This window comes from Eriocheir sinensis, chromosome 19, assembly GCF_024679095.1.
Source record: "Eriocheir sinensis breed Jianghai 21 chromosome 19, ASM2467909v1, whole genome shotgun sequence".
In the NCBI taxonomy this organism is placed as follows: Eukaryota; Metazoa; Arthropoda; class Malacostraca; order Decapoda; family Varunidae; genus Eriocheir; species Eriocheir sinensis.
Window position 1 is genome coordinate 12,574,332 of NC_066527.1, and position 19,347 is coordinate 12,593,678.

Below are 19,347 nucleotides of genomic sequence, written 5' to 3' on the forward strand. Positions count from 1 at the left end.
CAATCTGCAACAGCCCTTACTTTAGCAGACAATGCCACGTGGATACAGGGCGCCTGCTTTGTTTATGGGCAGCCAGCCTTGGCCGTATGGGACGCACACCCAGAAAAGTTGGAGTTGCCAGTTGCCCCTACCACCAATGCGGTTGGAGGAAAAAGGCCCAGTGTGACACCAGCTTATGGACAACCGACAACTAGCTCCCGGTTGGGCGTACGGGCAACCGAGGTTGCCTATAGCCCCAACGGTTGGAGAAAATCAGTCAGTGTGACACCGCCTTAAGGCAGCGAGGCTGCTGATTAGGTGAGCACCATTGATGACGTCATCGGACTCGAAACGAATCACAAGCATGTTTCCAGAACTGCCAGCCAATCATAAGGCAGCCACCTTCAATTGCAGCTTCAAAACGACCCGTTCTCACTTTCCACTTTCTTCCTTTTACCAAGGTAAGTATTTTGAGATAACAAGGGAGTAAAAAAATAAATAAATAAATAAATAAATAAAGTCAGTTTCTCCACGGGTCTGAATCAATAAGCACTTCTTCATTGTTTTCAATACCCCAAGTTTCCCAATCCTCAAGTTTAGTGCAAGCGTGAAACTCAGGAGAGTATTGTACATTAACATAAACACATTTCATCATCCTGAATGCAAACACTTGAACATTAACAAGATATGAAGCTTCCCATGTAAAACTACTGACAAAGGGAACAGGTCATAATCCAAAAGAGGTCAAACCGCAAATATACACAAATCTAATGATAAATTGGATAAATATGGATCTGGAGGAAGGACATTAACAACATGACTCAACACACACACACACACACACACACACACACACACACACACAGTTTTCCATGCAGAAGCACAACAACATGGAACGGACTTGACGAGGAGACTGTGTGCAAAAACAATTCATGAATTTAAAGCCAAACTGGATAATAAGCGATATGGAGACAGGACAGCACGAGCCTAGTACGGCTCTCTTCCTGTATTTCACAAGGTAAATACAACTAGGTAAACACACACACACACACACACACACACACACACACACACACACACACACACACACACAACCCTCAAATACACACCATTCCCGACCTAACTCCCCAAGTGAAAAACCTTACCTGTGTGCCAGTGGTTGAAGGCAAGGCAGACAGCAATGTAGGCACCTGGTTCAAGCATGGCGTGGCACCCAACAAAGCCCCTGACCTGCCGCTTGGAGTGCTTGACCAGCGCTCCGACGGTGGGCGTGGCAGTGGCGGTGGTGCGGAACAACACGACGCACAGGTCCAGGGGCGAGCGCTGTGAGTTCTCCGAATTTCTGGCGGAGGAAAATGTGTTAAGTGAAGAGTAGGGGAGAGGGAGAGTTGGGGAAGGGGCAGTCTTCTTGGGATATGGCAGGGGAAGGATGCCTCTATGGGACTTTGGTAACCGTAGTTGAATAATGACTGATGAATGGCAGACAGATGTGGTGGAGAGTTAAACAAGTGAAATAAATGAACCTGGTAGCAGCGACGGGCCAAATTTGTGGCTTTACCGTGTGGCAGCAAAGGGCCAAATTTGTGCCATGATTTAAACCCCCAAAAATAGATGATACATAAACTGATCACAAATGCTTTGATATATATTATGAAATGGTTTGTGTGAGTGATGATTTTTCTCATTTTTCTCGCTTAGAGGGACCATTAAGAAACATGATCCCTGCTACTACCAGGTTAAGCAGAACATTGCCATAGTCCCTAAATTTGGTCTAGACACACAAAACAAAATAACAAAGATATAAAGGGAGCACAATCTTGCCAATCCTCAACACATGTCTCCAATAAATAATAAATAACTAAATAAAAGAGATGACTGCTTTCCCTCATTCTCAACTGTCTCCTCCTCCTCCTCCTCCTCCTCCTCCTCATCATCATCAGGCCCACCCACCTGTGCCCCTCCTGGAAGAGTGTGAATTCCACCTCAGTCGGCTCCAGCACAGTTATGAGTGTGGGTGTGAGGGCACGCCGGTCAGCCAGGGTGGGCAGCGAGCCAGTCACCCGCACCTCAGACCAGTGACTGTGCACCTTGCAGATGTCTATACAGTCAAAGTACCTAGTGGGAGAAATGGTTGTAGTAGTGGCAGTAGTAGTAGTGGCAGTAGTAGTAGTAGTAGTAGTAGTAGTAGTAGTAGTAGTAGTAGTAGTAGTTAAAGTAGAAATAGTAGTAGTAGCAGTAGCAGAAGAAATTTGGGTAGTAATAGGAGAATGGGAACAGAGACTAACTGATTGATTGATTATTTAGGTGGGAATAGAGATCAAACCTTTTTACAGCAAAGGATGTAACTCAAGGGTAAAATAAACAAGTATATAAAAAGCCTGCCATAACACTGCTTCCACAAACAGAGAACAGTAGAAGCCAAGAGAGAGTCACACTCAACTGGGGAGATATTTTAACACCTGTACTCTGGCAAGCTTTCATGTTGTGGGAAGAAGGATATACAGGTGATGGATTACTGTACAAGAGTTGACCAGTGAAAGGAATGAAAGAATGAAGATGCTACATAGGCCTCAGCTGGAGTAGAAAGTGAGATGCAGCATAGGCCTCAGCTGGAGTAGAAAGTGAGATGCAGCATAGGCCTCAGCTGGAGTAGAAAGTGAGATGCAGCATAGGCCTCAGCTGGAGTAGAAAGTGAAATACAGCATAGGCCTCAGCTGGAGTAGAAAGTGAGATGCAGCATAGGCCTCAGCTGGAGTAGAAAGTGAGATGCAGCACAGGCCTCAGCTGGAGTAGAAAGTGAGATGCAGCACAGGCCTCAGCTGGAGTAGAAAGTGAGATGCAGCATAGGCCTCAGCTGGAGTAGAAAGTGAGATGCAGCATAGGCCTCAGCTGGAGTAGAAAGTGAGATGCAGCATAGGCCTCAGCTGGAGTAGAAAGTGAAATACAGCATAGGCCTCAGCTGGAGTAGAAAGTGAAATACAGCATAGGCCTCAGCTGGAGTAGAAAGTGAAATACAGCATAGGCCTCAGCTGGAGTAGAAAGTGAAATACAGCATAGGCCTCAGCTGGAGTAGAAAGTGAAATACAGCATAGGCCTCAGCTGGAGTAGAAAGTGAAATACAGCATAGGCCTCAGCTGGAGTAGAAAGTGAAATACAGCAAAGGCCTCAGCTGAGTAGAAAGTGAAATACAGCATAGGCCTCAGCTGGAGTAGAAAAGAATACAGCATAGGCCTCAGCTTGAGTAGAAAGTGAAATACAGCATAGGCCTCAGCTGGAGTAGAAAGTGAGATGCAGCATAGGCCTCAGCTGGAGTAGAAAGTGAAATACAGCATAGGCCTCAGCTGGAGTAGAAAGTGAAATACAGCATAGGCCTCAGCTGGAGTAGAAAGTGAGATGCAGCACAGGCCTCAGCTGGAGTAGAAAGTGAAATACAGCATAGGCCTCAGCTGGAGTAGAAAGTGAAATACAGCATAGGCCTCAGCTGGAGTAGAAAGTGAGATGCAGCACAGGCCTCAGCTGGAGTAGAAAGTGAGATGCAGCATAGGCCTCAGCTGGAGTAGAAAGTGAGATGCAGCACAGGCCTCAGCTGGAGTAGAAAGTGAGATGCAGCATAGGCCTCAGCTGGAGTAGAAAGTGAAATACAGCATAGGCCTCAGCTGGAGTAGAAAGTGAAATACAGCATAGGCCTCAGCTGGAGTAGAAAGTAGAGTGTCCACAACTGTACAGACACAACACAACTGCACTTACTTCAACACGTCCATAAATGATATCCAGAACACGCCGTCACTCCCCCCCTGAGGCAAGAGTTTCTCCCGCAGCTCTGTGGTCCAGAGGGTTGACTCGTCGCACCACTCCCCCTTCCAGGAGTAGTGGCCCCAGGGGTTACGCAGGCGCAGGAGTCGCAGGCTGTTAATATCCTGAACGTCGAGCACAGAGTATGCGTGTCTGGGGAGGCAGGACAGTAGTGTTGTTAGGTTAAGAGTTACTGCTACTACTACTGCAACTACTTGTTACCAGTGGTGGGCACCGCTAACCGAAGAGTTAGCAAGCTAATTGGTAATCCACTAACTAAAAAGTTAGCTTTGCTTATGCTCTAAAACCCTTAAAAACAGACCTAGTGACCTGAAATTTCAATATGATGTAGCTTAGACATAGAGCTTTCCAGAAAGGTATAGCATGCCAAAATCAGATGATGATAAGTTTATTTCTTGTCAGGTGGAAAATGTAGCATTCTTGTTATTAAATCTCAAGTTCAAAGAGTTATAAATGGAAAATGCAATACACTAAAATACCCAAAAGTTTCTCTAATAATTGACCAATTACCCTACTTTAAGGTGTAATTTACCCAAAAGTGGAAGCCCTGGAATTATTGCGCCGTGTGGCTTAACTGGTGCTGTGTCTGCCCACAACGGACAAGAACAAACCTGTATGAATTTTTTAGTGGACCTAAAGTAGGCGGAGGAGGAACTACATTTAGCGGAAGCTAATTGGTCCGCTAAATATTTCCACAGTTAGCAAAAACGCTAATCAGCTAACGAAAAAGTTAGCTTCGCTAATTAGCGGTTAGCGGAACCGTGCCCACCACTGCTTATTACTACTATTATTGCTACTACTACTACTACTACTACTACTACTACTACTACTACTAATAATAATAATAATAATAATAATAATAATAATAATATAAACAAACTTTCACCCTTGCCTTTCAAAACTTACCTTTCCTTAGTACACCTAAATAAAACCTGTGCCGAAGAAAGGGTGACTGCTCTAACCCAACAAACAACTGTCCTATAGCTTTATCTTCTTGTCTTCTAAAGCTTTTGAAATAACCCTTAACAGGAAATTTCTTGAGCATCTGTCAACTTACAACATAGTTTATGATCACCAGCATATATTCCTCGTTTACCTCTTAATCCATTCAACACGAGGACGCGTATACTGCGTCCTTGCGTGCCCCGTACCATATCTGAGGATGCGCATACTGCGTCCTGGCTCGCTTTAGCCAATATACAAGTTATTTTATCTCTATATTTATGATTCCATCTCAAAGTTATCAATTAATTTATGTTTCTTTATGTGCACCACTTAATTCTGCATGTTTTCATATATAATACATGATGATTATGTTGAGTTTATAGCTGAAAACTTGTTATATTCAACAGTGACATTTGAAATTTGGCGCACGCAGCGATCCCGGATACGGCGCAGGGCACTGTATTGGCCCGGCTGTAGCAAGTTTCTTTATGTGTACCATTTAATTTTGCATGTTTTCATATATAATACATGATGACTAAGTTGAGTTTATGGCTGAAAACTTGTTATATTCAATAGGGACATTTGAACTTTGGCGTGCACGGCAATCTTGGATACGGAGCGGGGCGCTGTTTTGGCCCGGCCGTAGTGAAGAGGTTAAATTCCACTCCAATGTTGCTTCTCTATCTATCTTCCATCTTCTGTCACTCCTAGTGTCTGGCTGCATACAACTTTCTACTCCAACTCACCCCAATGCTCTCCAAGTTCCTGATTCAAAAGTTTCAGCCCCTTCATCCCTTTCACTAGTAAATTCTGAACTGATGATTGATTGATTAATTGAGAACTTTCTTCCATGGCCTGCAGGAAAACTCTGAAAGAGCCTTTGTTTGTCTTAACTTCCTCCTTCCAAAGATTTGAACAATTTTGAAAGTGGAATATTTGGACACCTCTCCACCACCACTGCCACCACCACCACCACCACCCACCTCGGCCGCAGCCCCTGACTCTTGTACTCCTCATCCACGACCTTCATGTTGCCACCGCCGCAGGACGCCCCCATGAGGAAGCCGGCCGCCCTCGAACTGAGCAGCTGCGCCCAAATCAAGTCCTCGTCGATGTCATCCTCATGTGGTGATGACGATGCCTGTGTGGGGAACAAGGGGTGATGAACGATGACCAGATGATGGGTGGTGATGGAGTGGTGACAAGGGGTAACAGGTGGTGAACAGGTACTTGTGTGAGGGAGCTGTGGGGTGACGTGCTTGTGTGTCTGTATGTGTGGGTGGGTGTGATGGTGTCAGGAGGTACTGGGTGTATGTTTAACCCAGTGGCTGTGGGGATCATGTTTCTTAAAGGCCCCTCTAAGCAAGAAAAAATCATCACTCACGCAAACCATTTCATAATATATATCAATGCATTTGTGATCAGTTTATGCATCATCTATTTTGGGGAGGTTATATCATGGCAAAAATTTGGCCTGTCGCTGCTACACGGTAAAGCCACAAATTTGGCCCGTCGCTGCAACCGGGTTAAGAGTTTGTATATCGGGAGGTGAACAAGTGGTGGGTGGTGTACTAGTGGTGTTACAGGGCATGGGAGACCAATGATAGGGTGATGAGGGTGCTGTGGAGGGGCATGGAAGGTGTAAGTTGTGGTATGATGTGTGGATGACAGGGGACAGGAGGGTGTGATGGGATGGTGTGTGGATACTGTCACATGATGGACGGATAGAGTCAGATGCCAATTTGACAGCTCTCCCTTCCTAGGCCATTTTCTTGAGATAGTTTCCAACAATGTAAGTTAGCAGGCCCAATTCCCTACAAACTCTTCATGAACCAATCTTACAGGCTTATGGCTACAGCATATGAAACTTCACTGTATGCGGTGGTATGGCACAAATACCCTAAGATAGAAATAAAGTAGTGAAGCTATGTGGAATTCAAGAGGCAGAAAAGTTTAGAAGCTGGGGTTGGTTTCTAAGTTAGCATTACGTGACATCTCTGAATAAGTGAGAGCATGTCACAACTAGGTAAATACAACTAGGTAAATACACACACACATACACACACACACACACAACAGGATAACAGGACAAACTATGAATTTGCTGAAGAACATAAGGACGACATTTGTGTATTTGGACAAAGAGATAATGAAGAAAATAATAGTTACAATGATTAGGCCAAGGTTGGAGTATGCAGCAGTGGTCTGGTCTCCTCTTGAAAAGAAGAATATAAGAAAGCTGGAAAGAGTACAGAGAATGGCAACTAAGATGGTACCAGAACTTAGGGATCGGACTTACGAGGAAAGACTCAATAGCATGGGGCTCACAACCCTGGAGAGGAGAAGAAAAAGAGGAGACCTGATAGCGGTGTACAGGGTGGCGAGCGGGGTGGAGAATCTGGACAGAGAGGACCTGTGTGTGTGGAGCGAGAGAGAAACAAGAGGACATGGAAAGAAGTTGAAGGCAACCACGTGTAGGCGAGATGTGAAAAAGTTTAGCTTCCCAAACAGAAGCATTGAGCTGTGGAATGGACTGGAGGAGGAGGTGGTTTGTGCAAGAAACATTCATGATTTTAAGGAAAAGTTGGATAAGAGAGGATATGGAGACGGGACAGCGCGAGCGTAGCTCTTTTCCCATATGTCACAACTAGGTAAATAAACTAGGTAAGGTAAATACACACACACACACACATACCTGGAGTGGCAAACTCTCGCAGGGTGCACCAGTGAGGGTGGCCAAGCCCTCTATAGCCCGGCCAGACACCAGCGCTTCATAGCAGCCGTGCACCTTGGCCACGGCCTTCTCTATCAGTGGCACCCAAAGCTGGCGTCTCTTAGCCTGTGAGTACACCAGGCGGCAGTGGCGGTCACAGGGGAGCAGGTCGTCCACAATGACCGTCACCCATCGACCTGCCTTGCACAGCCGCACCTGCAAGGAGGAGATAAAATAAATTAGAGGAAATATGGCAACTATACTTTATTACTTATCAAATTAATAGAATGAGCCATACTAGGCAAACATGTATGTAGCAGAATTCAGCTATTTACTTCAGAACAAGAGCATGTGGTATGAGGAAAGAGGGTGAAGAGTGTGGAGTGGTGGAAGAGGTAAAGCAAAATTCACTGAGGCCGTTCAAATATTTTGTGAGAACGCAGAATGAGGATTTTGTGAAGAGGTATTATGAGAATGAGACAAGAAAGCAGAGGATGATTGGGAGACCCAGCATAAGAAGGGTCAAAGTAGGCTTACTGGGGAATGTATTATGAAGAGATGTGGAAGGGGTGTGTGAATGTTATGAAAAGGGAGTGAATGAGCCGGGAGAACTGGAGACTTCTGCCATGCCTCTTGTGCCCTGAGAGGGAAGAGGGTGTCACAGCTATAGGTAGATACTGACTTAACTAATCAAAGGAAGGAAGGGTGAGTCACAGCTACAGGTAAACACTGACTAAACTAATCAAAGGAAGGAAGGGTGAGTCACAGCTACAGGTAAACACTGACTAAACTAATCAAAGGAAGGAAGGGTGAGTCACAGCTACAGGTAAACACTGACTTAACTAATCAAAGGAAGGAAGGGTGAGTCACAGCTACAGGTAAACACTGACTAAACTAATCAAAGGAAGGAAGGGTGAGTCACAGCTACAGGTAAACACTGACTAAACTAATCAAAGGAAGGAAGGGTGAGTCACAGCTACAGGTAAACACTGACTAAACTAATCAAAGGAAGGAAGGGTGAGTCACAGCTACAGGTAAACACTGACTAATCAAAGGAAGGAAGGGTGAGTCACAGCTACAGGTAAACACTGACTTAACTAATCAAAGGAAGGAAGGGTGAGTCACAGCTACAGGTAAACACTGACTAAACTGATCAAAGGAAGGAAGGGTGAGTCACAGCTACAGGTAAACACTGACTAAACTAATCAAAGGAAGGAAGGGTGAGTCACAGCTACAGGTAAACACTGACTAAACTAATCAAAGGAAGGAAGGGTGAGTCACAGCTACAGGTAAACACTGACTAAACTAATAAAAGGAGAGTGAAGAGAGTCACAGCTACAGGTAAACAATGACTAAACTAATAAAAGGAGAGTGAAGAGAGTCACAGCTACAGGTAAACACTGACTAAGTTAATCAAAGGAGAGTGGAGAGTCACAGCTACAGGTGAACACTGACTAAACTAATCAAAGGAGAGTGAAGAGAGTCACAGCTACAGGTAAACACTGACTAAGTTAATCAAAGGAGAGTGGAGAGAGTCACAGCTACAGGTAAACACTGACTAAACTAACCAATGGAGGGAGGAGAGAGTCACAGCTACAGGTAAACACTGACTAAACTAATCAATGGAGGGAGGAGAGAGTCACAGCTACAGGTAAACACTGACTAAACTAATCAAAGGAAGGAAGGGTGAGTCACAGCTACAGGTAAACACTGACTAAACTAATGAAAGGAGGGAGGAGAGAGTCACAGTTACAGGTAAACACTGACTAAACTAATCAAAGGAGAGTGGCGAGAATCACAGCTACAGGTAAACACTGACTAAACTATTCAAAGGAGAGTGGAGAGAGTCACAGCTAGAGCTAAAGGAAGGAAGGGTGAGTCACAGCTACAGATAAACACTGACTAAGTTAATCAAAGGAGAGTGGAGAGGGTCACAGCTACAGGTAATCACTGACTAAACTAATCAATGGAGGGAGAAGAGTCACAGCTATAGGTAAACACTGACTAAACTAATCAAAGGAAGGAAGGGTGTGTCACAGCTACAGGTAAACACTGACTAAGTTAATCAAAGGAGAGTGGAGAGAGTCACAGCTACAGGTAAACACTGACTAAACTAATCAAAGGAAGGAAGGGTGAGTCACAGCTACAGGTAAACACTGACTAAGTTAATCAAAGGAGAGTGGAGAGAGTCACAGCTACAGGTAAACACTGACTAAGTTAATCAAAGGAGAGTGGAGAGAGTCACAGCTACAGGTGAACACTGACTAAACTAATCAAAGGAGAGTGGAGAGAGTCACAGCTACAGGTAAACACTGACTAAACTAATCAAAGGAGAGTGGAGAGAGTCACAGCTACAGGTAAACACTGACTAAACTATTCAAAGGAGGGAGGAGAGAATCACAGTTACAGGTGAACACTGACTAAACTATTCAAAGGAGGGAGGAGAGAGTCACAGCTACAGGTGAACACTGACTAAACTATTCAAAGGAGAGTGAAGAGAGTCACAGCTACAGGTAAACACTGACTAAGTTAATCAAAGGAGAGTGGAGAGAGTCACAGCTACAGGTGAACACAGACTAAACTATTCAAAGGAGAGTGAAGAGTCACAGCTACAGGTAAACAATGACTAAGTTAATCAAAGGAGAGTGGAGAGAGTTACAGCTACAGGTAAACACTGACTAAACTAATGAAAGGAGAGTGGAGAGAGTCACAGCTACAGGTAAACACTGACTAAGTTAATCAAAGGAGAGTGGAGAGAGTCACAGCTACAGGTAAACACTGACTAAAATATTCAAAGGAGAGTGAAGAGTCACAGCTACAGGTAAACACTGACTAAGTTAATCAAAGGAGAGTGGAGAGAGTCACAGCTACAGGTAAACACTGACTAAACTAATCAAAGGAAGGAAGGGTGAGTCACAGCTACAGGTAAACACTGACTAAGTTAATCAAAGGAGAGTGGAGAGAGTCACAGCTACAGGTGAACACTGACTAAATTATTCAAAGGAGGGAGGAGAGAGTCACAGCTACAGGTAAACACTGACTAAGTTAATCAAAGGAGAGTGGAGAGAGTCACAGCTACAGGTGAACACTGACTAAACTAATCAAAGGAGAGTGGAGAGAGTCACAGCTACAGGTAAACACTGACTAAACTATTCAAAGGAGGGAGGAGAGTCACAGCTACAGGTAAACACTGACTAAACTAATCAATGGAGGGAGGAAAGAGTCACAGCTACAGGTGAACACTGACTAAACTATTCAAAGGAGAGTGGAGAGTCAGAGCTACAGGTGAACACTGACTAAGCTAATCAAAGGAGAGTGGAGAGAGTCACAGCTACAGGTGAACACTGACTAAACTATTCAAAGGAGGGAGGAGAGAATCACAGTTACAGGTGAACACTGACTAAACTATTCAAAGGAGGGAGGAGAGAGTCACAGCTACAGGTGAACACTGACTAAACTATTCAAAGGAGAGTGAAGAGAGTCACAGCTACAGGTAAACACTGACTAAGTTAATCAAAGGAGAGTGGAGAGAGTCACAGCTACAGGTGAACACAGACTAAACTATTCAAAGGAGAGTGAAGAGTCACAGCTACAGGTAAACAATGACTAAGTTAATAAAGGAGAGTGGAGAGAGTCACAGCTACAGGTAAACACTGACTAAACTAATGAAAGGAGAGTGGAGAGAGTCACAGCTACAGGTAAACACTGACTAAGTTAATCAAAGGAGAGTGGAGAGAGTCACAGCTACAGGTAAACACTGACTAAAATATTCAAAGGAGAGTGAAGAGTCACAGCTACAGGTAAACACTGACTAAGTTAATCAAAGGAGAGTGGAGAGAGTCACAGCTACAGGTAAACACTGACTAAGTTAATCAAAAGAGAGTGGAGAGAGTCACAGCTACAGGTGAACACTGACTAAGTTAATCAAAGGAGAGTGACGAGAGTCACAGCAACAGGTGAACACTGACTAAACTAATCAAAGGAGAGTGAAGAGAGTCACAGCTACAGGTAAACACTGACTAAACTAATCAATGGAGGGAGGAGAGAGTCACAGCTACAGGTAAACACTGACTAAACTAATCAAAGGAAGGAAGGGTGAGTCACAGCTACAGGTAAACACTGACTAAACTAATGAAAGGAGGGAGGAGAGAGTCACAGCTACAGGTAAACACTGACTAAACTAATCAATGTAGGGAAGAGAGTCACAGCTACAGGTAAACACTGACTAAACTATTCAAAGGAGGGAGGAGAGAGTCACAGCTACAGGTAAACACTGACTAAACTGATGAAAGGAGAGTGGAGAGAGTCACAGCTACAGGTGAACACTGACTAAACTAATCAAAGGAGGGAGGAGAGAGTCACAGCTACAGGTAAACTCTGACTAAACTAATGCAAGGATGGAGGAGAGTCACAGCTACAGGTGAACTGACTAAACTAATCAATGGAGGAAGGAGAGAGTCACAGCTACAGGTAAACACTGACTAAACTAATCAATGGAGGGAGGAGAGAGTCACAGCTACAGGTGAACACTGACTAAACTATTCAAAGGAGAGTCGAGAGTCACAGCTACAGGTAAACACTGACTAAACTAATAAAAGGAGGAGGGAGAGTCACAGCTACAGGTAAACACTGACTAAACTAATCAAAGGAGGAGGAGAGAGTCACAGCTACAGGTGAACACTGACTAAACTATTCAAGGAGGAGGAGAGAGTCACAGCTACAGGTGACCACTGACTAAACTAATCAAAGGAGGGAGGAGAGAGTCACAGCTACAGGTGAACACTGACTAAACTTACCAATGGAGGGAGGAGAGTGTCACAGCTACAGATGAACACTGACTAAACTAATCAGAGGAGAGTGGAGAGAGTCACAGCTACAGGTAAACACTGACTAAACTAATCAAAGGAAGGAAGGGTGAGTCACAGCTACAGGTAAACACTGACTAAACTATTTAAAGGAGGGAGGAAAGAGTCACAGCTACAGGTAAACACTGACTAAACTATTTAAAGGAGGGAGGAGAGAGTCACAGCTACAGGTAAACACTGACTAAGTTAATCAAAGGAGAGTGGAGAGAGTCACAGCTACAGGTGAACACTGACTAAATTATTCAAAGGAGGGAGGAGAGAGTCACAGCTACAGGTAAACACTGACTAAACTAGTCAAAGGAGGGAGGAGAGAGTCACAGCTACAGGTAAACACTGACTAAACTATTTAAAGGAGGGAGGAGAGAGTCACAGCTACAGGTGAACACTGACTAAAATAATCAAAGGAGGGAGGAGAGAGTCACAGCTACAGGTAAACACTGACTAAACTAATCAAAGGAGGAGAGAGTCACAGCTACAGGTAAACACTGACTAAAATAATCAAAGGAGGGAGGAGAGAGTCACAGCTACAGGTAAACACTGACTAAACTAATCAAAGGAGGGAGGAGAGAGTCACAGCTACAGGTAAACACTGACTAAACTAGTCAAAGGAGGGAGGAGAGAGTCACAGCTACAGGTGAACACTGACTAAACTAATCAAAGGAGGGAGGAGAGAGTCACAGCTACAGGTGAACACTGACTAAACTAATCAAAGGAGGGAGGAGAGAGTCACAGCTACAGAGCCACAGAACAGGAGAATTTGGTTGACTTTATCACAGGTGCCATGTTTTTTGTTTGTTTTTTACAGCAAAGGAGACAGCACAAGGACACACACAAAAAAAAAGGAAATATAAAAAAGCCTGCTTCTCGCTGCTCCTGTAAAGAATCCGAAGAGGTGGCTGAAAGAGCAGTCACTTACGTTACCAAGAGTCACACAAAACTCAAACTAATGCTGAGACAATAATTTTTTTTTATGGTCTATGTACTACTCTGAGATCCTGATGATACCTAGAGCACAAAAAAATACTTGTAGGCTATCCGCTACAGGTAGATAATGACTAAACTAATCAAAGAAAACTCCTCTATATCATGAAATTAAAAGTACATAAGTAAATAATGAAAACACCATCATAGTTTTTTTTTATATATCTAGGCTACCATGACAGAAAAAAAGGAGCCAAGGATAAAGTTTAATTGGCAGGTTGGGTCAGAGGTCATGGAGGGACTCGATCTAAGCGACACATCCCCTCACCTGGTACACTCCTTCAGGACAGAAGTCTCGCGTCACCATGATCTTCTTCACCAGGTCGTCACGCTCGGCCAGCACCGCCAAGGCACTCAGCAGCCAGCAGTTCCCCAGCACTCCTGAGGGGGGATGAGGATAGATATAGATAGATAAATAGTGTAAAGAAGAAATTAAATCACAGTACAATGCACCAGATCACCATCAACACACACACACACACACACATACACATACACATACACACACACACACACACACACACACACACACACACACACACAAGAGAGAGAAGGGTGGGCTGATTGTGTGTATCTCAATTTGAAAAAAGCTTTTGACAAGGTTCCACACAAAAGGTTAATCTGGACACTACAGAAGTGGGGAGGAATGGGTGGAAAGGTTATCGAGTGGATGAAGGATTACTTAATGGGAAGAGAAATGAGGACAGTGGTTAGAGAGGAGAAATCAAATTGGAGGAGAGTAGAGATTGGAGTTCCTCAAGGCTCAGTTCTGGCACCAATAATGTTCATAATATATATAAACGACATGCCAAAGGGTATAAAAAGTTATATGAGCCTTTTTGCAGACGATGCAAAGTTATTCAGAAAGAGAACGGAGGAAAATTGTGAGGAGCTGCAAAAAGACCTGGACAGAGTGTATAGATGGAGCCAGTTATGGGAGATGGAATTTAATGCAAACAAATGCCAAGTTATGGAAATGGGGAAAAGTAAAAAAAAAAGACCAAGGAAAACATACAGGATGGGAGAAGAAAACCTAAAGGTGGTACATGAAGAAAAAGATTTGGGAGTAACGATGCAAGACACACTATCCCCAGAAAAGCACATAAACAAGCTGTTTGGAGAAACCTACAGGATGATGCAAAATATAAGGGTATCATTCCATTTTATGGACAAGGAAATGATGAAGAAAATTATAACAATGATAAGACCAAAACTTGAATATGCAACAGTTGTATGGTCGCCTCACAAAAAGAAGGATATCAGAAAGCTGGAAAGGATACAGAGAATTGCAACTAAAATGGTCCCAGAACTCTCGAATATGACGTATGAAGACAGATTGAAGGAGATGGACTTGACGACACTGGAACATAGAGGGGAGAGAGAAGATCTGATCACGCTGTATAAGTTGTTAAATAAGTTTGATGAGGTGGATAGAGATGATTTCTTCTTAACTGCAAGAACGGCTGGGAGGACATGGGAAGAAACTTAATAAAGGAACCAGTTAGAGTGACTTAAAAAGTATAGTTTTCCACATAGCAGTGTTAACACATGGAACAGCTTGCAGGAAGAGGTGGTGGAGGCGAACAGTGTCCAACAAATGAAGGAAAGGCTGGATGAATGTAGATATGGAGATGGGACGTTTAGAGCTTAGGTCAGGCCCGGTAGACTACAAATAGGTAAATACACACACACACACACATTGAAACCACTCCACCCACCCTGTGATATGTCTGAGGGCAGGGGCGTGCGAAAGACTGCCCACTTCACGTTCCTGTTGTCAGAGGAGTCTGTGACGATCTCATGCGGCCGCAGCCACTGGGTGACGCGAGACTCATTTTTGTCAGTCGCGTTGAAGAACAGCGACCGAGGCACCGGAGGGAAGGAGTCGTCCACAAAGGGATGCTGGTTCTAGGAGGGAGGGGGATAACAACTTATTAACTAAATGACTCACTGATTGAAGTTTTGGTCATCACCTTAATTAGTCACCATCAAACCACTGGACAACAAAGGTCTTTCACAATGCCCTGCACTTCTCTGTCCGCTGTGTACTCCATCCTACTCAGGCACAGGTTGTAATTTCATCTCTCCACCTCATTCTCTGTTGGCCATGACTTTAATAAATCATGGGTTGCCACTCTGTTACTTTGGTTGTCCATCTGTTCATTTGAAGGAAGAGTATGACTTACTTGCCCAAGACCACTTCTTACTTTTACCATTGGGGTGCTGAAGTTTTACATGTTGACAGGCATCTCTGAGTCAGTTAAATGAACCTAAAGGAAAAGTTACTGGCAATGCAGGTGAGTGCTATGCTTCCTATTTCCACCTGGCAGCTGATGTTCCCTGGATGCCTAAGGGCCGCTTCCACAGTCACGTTTGTTTGTTTTGATCGTTACCAATGAGCAGCGATCGCCGCTACCAGCAAGAAATCCGCTTTCACAGTCGTCCTTTGTGGCACTATTTGTTTACATCAGTACCAGAAATTGGAACCTTTGGTAACAGAGCTCTGGTAGCTGCAGGGGCTCCCTAATGGAGCTTACCAATGACATTATTTAGTAAACAATACAAATTCTTGCTCTCAAATGGTTATATTATTTCTTTAAATAGATGTGAAAAAATATTACACAATACAGCAACACGTTGCACGGCTTCAATGGTAATATAAGAAAAAAATTAGAAGAATTTGAATGACATGAATTCACTTCACCACTGACCAGTAAACGACCTGCTGAGAATTTCAATTTGATTGATTGATGGTTTATTGTTGGAAAAGTACACAACAAAGAAGAAGGGAGGACTTTAATACTTGTCACCATTATTCACCTGTTGTGCCTTCTTGCTCAAACTCTCGTATTATTCTAGACAGCCTAATATGTATGAATAAGGCAAATATAATGAAATCAGCCCTATTAAGTAAATAATAAATGTGAAGTCTGATAAATAAGTGTGAATTATGAATAAATGTAATTGATATAGGCGAAGAGTCTGTCTTGCTGACATCTATTAATATAAAAAAAAAATTAATTAATACTTCTCACCATTATTTCACCTCTTCCGCTTCGAGGGGTGGATCAGCGAGACACTCCATATTTTTTCATTATATTTATTCTTCACAGTTACTCTTTATATTTATTCTTCACGTTTACTTTTTGTACGTTTATTTTTCATATTACTCCTTCATAATCCTCCACTCAGCTGATGTAATGTTGACATTTCCTGCCGCTCCAGCACGCCAACACTGCCAAATCACACGCCTTCGTCTTGTCATGATCGTCACCACGCTGGTAGTCGCCGATACCACGAAAACAGCGACCGTGAAGCGGATCAAGGCGATGGTAATGCCTGTTACCAGGATGGTGGGGCCTTTGGTTAGGGTGCGTACCAGACGACTGTGAAAGCGGCCCTAAACCTATTTACCTCCCTTTCCTTCCTTCCTTTCCCTTTCTTCATGATTCCCCTTTGTATTGCATCAGTAACTGTGCATCCATGCATTAGTTGGATTCAGGTCCTGTCACTCCTGTGTTCATGGCAGTCACAAAGTTACAGCCATGAACACCCTGGCCCTGCCTCTTTGTACTGCCTTCATAACTGTGCATCCACAGCTTGGTTGTATTCAAGTCTTGTCCCTCCCATGTTCATACCAGCCATTACCATGACCAACCAATGAACATATGGCTATGAACCCCTTGCCCTGCCCTGCCCTCCACTCACCTGTTTGCAGTAGTGTACGATGCGCGTCCATCGGTGCAGTGCGTCCTGCACCTCCATCTCTCGCAGGACATCCATCAGCTCAGACTGGCCCCGGTGAGTGGCTCCCGGCCCCGGCCAGGCCCCATCCACCTCCCCGAGGGTGGGAGAGGAGCCACACATGGAGCAGGACACGGCCGAGGTACTGTTGCTGAAGGTGCCGGCGCCGCAGCTCCAGGATGATGGTGCTTGGCAGGCGGGGCAGGGCGGGCGGGGAGTTAGGAGTGACAGGAGAGGCAGCCCTGGCCCCCCCAGAGTCCTGACTGGCTGGAGGTGAGGTGGGCCGTGTCTTGGGTATGGCCCCATTACTGCTGACCCGGGAAGGTACTGCCGGCGCTGCTCCTGATGCTGCTGCCTCAGCCCCACTGTTTTGATTGTCCTGGCCAGGGGTCGTCAGCCCTTCACTGGCCGCCTCCAGACTCATGCGCTGCAAGCTGGGGGACTTCTGAGCTGGCAGACTCCAGACAGGGCCAGTCAGATGCTCAGACTTGGGCCGGGTAGCGTCCCTGGCCTTGGCCTCGGCACTCAGCTTGTCTCTGGTGCCGCCAGTGCCGTCGACGCGAGCCTTGCAAGCCTTGCAGCGGCGCAAGATTGGGTTCTTGAGGTGCACACCACGCAGCTCCAGCACTCACAGCGCTTCAACGTGGCATCATCCACGTAGCAGATGCTCTTCAGCCATGAGCCCCCGCCGTCACGACAGGCGTTCTCTGCCCCGGAGTTGACCAGCGTGCACTTAACGCACGTCCAGGCCTGGTCTGGCGAGTCAGCGCCGGCCTCCCGCAGGTCTGTTGTCAGCAGCTGAAAGTCCTCCTGCAGGCCCTGGCTCAACACCTCCCTGTTCTTGGCCTGTTCAGCTGCCGCCGCCGCCGCACGCTCCTCCTCAGCCCGCCGCGGACCGCGCTGCGTCACAGCTCTCAGACCAGGAAGGTTGTGGCGAAGAGCAGAAGGCACACGCCCACATGTCCGCCTCCGCCAGGGAAAACTCCTCCTCCTCCTCCTCCTCCTCCTCCTCCCCCTGCCTGGCTGCAGCCGCCGCCTTGCTCGCTGCATTGTGGGTCAGGTCAACCACTGCCGGGGTTGCCGCACGAGACAGGTCCACCATCATTGCTGTAGTGGCCACCTCCAGGGCCTCACCACCCTCGGGGCCAGCCTGCGCAGGGCCTGACATGGCCGGTGGGTTGGTGGGCGAGGACAGTCGGCCAGCCACAAACTTGGCGAGGGACTCGGCCACGTTCAGGTTGGTTGTGTCACTGTTGGACTTCCTGAGGGCAGGACGTTGCTGCTGGTGGTTCTCACTGGGGTCACAGTTGCCATTGAGCACGTCGGCAGCCGGGGTTGGGGTGGTGGGGCCGGCTGGCCGGCGGGGCAGTGTGGTGGGTATGTTTGGCCGGCGAGGGGCGTCGCACACCTCACACGACTCAAACTCTTGTGGGTTCCTGAGGGTGCACCGCTTGCACACCCAGGCCTCCCGCCTCCCTCCTCCCTTCAGTGATGCTGGGGTTCTGGTTGTTGTCCAGGTCCGGGACGGGCAGTGGCGGGGGGGTGGGCGGCGGCCAGGGCAGGGAAGTCGCCTCTGGCGGCTAAGCTTAGAGCAGCGGAGGTGAGGCCGCAAGGCACCTGCCTCTTGGGGGCGATTACACTCCGCCTCGGGGAGCCGAGGCCGTGGCAGCAGCGGCACTGTTGCCCAGGAAGTAGAGGCTGTTCTCCACCATGAGGCCCCTCCACCTCCTCCACTGGGGCTGGCGGCGGCCAGGCCACCAGCCCCCACCTCCACCCGCCCTGGCCGTGCCCCACCAGCTTCATGGGAGGAGCAGGTGGAGCTGTGGGCAGAGTTGTAGTGGCGGCAGCGATGGCACTTCCAGGAGAGCTTGACGGCGGGGCAGCTGACAGCACGCTGGGGAGGAGCTCATGGCCGCGCCATGCACACCCGCTGCAGGGCCTGCATGGGGGCCATGATGACCAGCGCCCGGCCGGGCTCAGCAGCTCCCGTGGCACCAAGGGAGGCAGTGCCCACCGCCCAGCTCACCAGCTGTGCCACAGATGATGCACTCGCTGGCATGACACACATTGAGAACCTGAGGAAGGGAGAAAGGAAGGTAAGTTTGTGTGTGTGTGTGTGTGTGTGGGTGGGGGGGGGGGTTGTCTGGTTTAAGCTCCCTCATATTGTTTTCAAAAGACATACTGAGGGTCACAATTTGTCTCCTTCAATTACCCACAACACATAATGACCTTCGAACACATGCATATGTACACATGCACGCATGTACAAATAGGTAAATACATACACACACACAAACACATACACAC

At 46.3% G+C, this 19,347-nt stretch overlaps 1 pseudogene; it reads right to left on the reverse strand.

The window, feature by feature from the left end:
• LOC127000973 (calpain-D-like) overlaps positions 1–19,108 on the reverse strand; it is a 37,927-nt pseudogene extending 18,819 nt beyond the window's left edge.
• Between the last annotated feature and the right edge of the window lie 239 nt (positions 19,109–19,347).